Here is a 2,764-nt window from a genome sequence, read left to right as displayed (position 1 = left end):
AAGGAAGGAAGGAAGGAAGGAAGGAAGGAAGGAAGGAAGGAAGGAAGGAAGGAAGGAAGGAAGGAAGGAAGGAAAGAAGGAAGGGCTGAAGACAGGAGAAGGCACTAATTCATGAAGCCAGGTCATAAAGAATTGGTGCAGGAGACACATGGAAATGTCATACCTGTGAGTCTTTTATCCAAGTCCTCTATTACCACTTCTCTGCAAGTCCACCTCCACAATCAGCCATTTGCAGCCCTCCCTCCCAGAGGGTCTTCATCGATATGGGAAAGAGAGGGAAGAGTCTTGCTCTCACAAGTTATAGCTCAACTGGGTTGAGGGCAGCTGTAGAGAGCCTCTGGGGTACGGGCCCGGATTTTCGCTTCCCTCGTGGACTCACTCCCTGGGGCTGGGGAGGTCCAAGCTGTGTGAGCCCCGGGCCCGGATGGCCTGCCCGAACGCTCAGATCCCGTGGTATATCCTGGTACCTCCCCGGATCAGAGCCCAAGCAGGAGACCCGCATCCCTTCAGAAACCTGTTTCTGGCTGGGCTGCAGCGCGCGGCCTTCCCAGTTAGGGGCGCTGGGAACTCGCAGATAGTCGGCTCGGGTCTCGCGCCCCCGCTCGGTCTCCGCGCTGGAACTTTTCTTGGGGCAGCACGCAGACCGCGGGTTCCAGAAATGCAGACTCAAGTACCGGCCTCGTCCGAGCAGGACGTTGTCACCGGCTCGGGCTCCCGTCCCCCGCCCCGCACCCCGGCCCCGGCCCTGTTCCCAATTCTGGATGGAAAAGCAAGTTCACGGGGTGGGCGGGGTGGAGGGGTGTGGAGGGAGAGAAAGCTCCCCGGAACTGTCGCCCTCTCTAGCTGTCTCGATTCCTGGGAGTGTCCACCCCTCTGGTCCTCTTGGGGCGGCCTTTCTCCCCCGGTTTGAGCTCCCATCTCTTTTTACACCATTATCTCACCTTCTCTCCTCCGCTTCGTCATTTTCACTCTCTTCTCCCTTTACCTTTCTCTCCGTTTCCTTCTTTCACCTTCGCATCACCTTCCCCTCTCCCCGCGTTTCCCATCCTCGCGGTGTGCTTTAACATCCCCCCATGAAGGAACTCATTTCTAATTCCGAAGAGAAAGAAAGGGCCAGGAGGCGGCCGCGTTTTCCCAGGTCCCCTCCTCCATCTTTCTCTTTTCTCAAAAGCCCCTCCTCCAGCTCCGCCCAACTCGGCCTTCACGACTCCAGGAAATCCCGGAAGCTTCACGGAGGCGGCAGGTTCCCCCGCCAGCTCCAAGGCCTCTAAACCGCGTCGCGGGGTATCCCCCGGGTTTCGCTTCCCTCCCTGCAGCCCACGCGAAGTCGCTCTTCTTTTCTGGTTAAGGGTTCCGGCTGAGGTTGGGTCCCACGCGCCGGCTGAGCTTCTGTAGCGCGGTACAGGGGGCCTGATAGGCTCGCGCTGTGATGCCCGGGGACCCTCGTACTGGCTGCCAACACTTGGGAAGCACGCCCAAGCCCGCTCAGAAACCGATCTAGGGAGAGTGAGGTTGAGACCTCACCTCGGGAAGATGGGTGCTGGAACCACCCATTGGGAACAGACGGTCCAGGTTATTCCCCCTCCCGAGCCCCGGTCCGGGGTCGCAGATCTGGGAAGAGCTGGCAAGCCCCAGACCCCACCGCCAGCGCCTCCCTAATCGCTCTCCTCGCCCCCCCCCAGCAAGTTATATCCACCGGGCGCCAGGGTGAGAGGGGCCGTCCAGAACAGCCGGGGTGCTGTCGGCATTACCCCTCTGATGACTCGCTGAGCAAGTCAGGCTCTTGGGCATGCAAACACAGCCCGTGCGTGACCCGCGCGCCCACGGCACGGGTGCACCCCTCCGCCCCACACTACACACTAACAGTAATACGCACAAAGCGCGTGCAACGGCGCACGCACAGAGCGCGCGCCCCCTTGCACTTAGCTCCTCTCGCCCGCACCCCACCCAGATACCCCCACTCCGCGGCTCCCGCTGGCAAGCCCCGGGCGCACCCCTCGCCTCAACCTCGCCCGCTTGCGCGCACGTACGCGCACGCACGTACTTCCCGCGCCCCCGCACCGAGCGGGGGCGCGGGCCGCCGGGGGCTGGGGGCGCGGGCGGGGGAGCCCGGGAGCCGAGTCCCAGGTCCATCCCGCTCCCCGCGTCTGCGTTCCGCCTCCTCGTGCGAAGCCTCCGGACTCCCACTTGGCTCCTGAACCCGAACAGTTGGCGCGGAAAACACTTTACTCCTTCTCCTTCTGGAGACGACCCCCCCCTCCAACCTCCCCGCCCGCCGACTCCCGCTCCCCACAGCAGACCCGAGGAGTAACCCCCTAAACGCGGCGAGGAGCGGCTCCCAACTCTCCGCCGCGAGCAGGTTGGAGGCTGGATTTCGGAGAGACTCCGGATTGGGGTCTGTCGCCAGCCCCTCCTCCCGAATCCGGCTTGATTTTCATATTTTACAAGAGGATTTTCTTGTTACCTTTGAACACTCCTTTTTACAACATTTCTGGAGGAGCTCGCTGAAAGATTTGGGGGATCTTGTCTTGAGGGGGGGAAGCATCGGAGGACATTTATCGATTTTTTCGGTGCTTAGAATCACCCTTTGGACGAGAGAGAGCAATCGAGAGGAGGGAAGAGTGGAGAGGACCCGAGAGGCGCGCCAGCCCGAGCCCCCTCCTTCCCGGGCGCCCCCTCCCCACTCCCCCGACACTCTCGCTGGCTGGCTCGCCAGCGCGCGCACACCCCCCGCGCGGGACCCGCACCTCAGCGGGCGCCTCAC

This window comes from Condylura cristata, unplaced genomic scaffold (genome assembly GCF_000260355.1).
Source record: "Condylura cristata isolate star-nosed mole 26May11 unplaced genomic scaffold, ConCri1.0 scaffold00011, whole genome shotgun sequence".
In the NCBI taxonomy this organism is placed as follows: Eukaryota; Metazoa; Chordata; class Mammalia; order Eulipotyphla; family Talpidae; genus Condylura; species Condylura cristata.
This window is presented reverse-complemented; position numbering follows the sequence as displayed.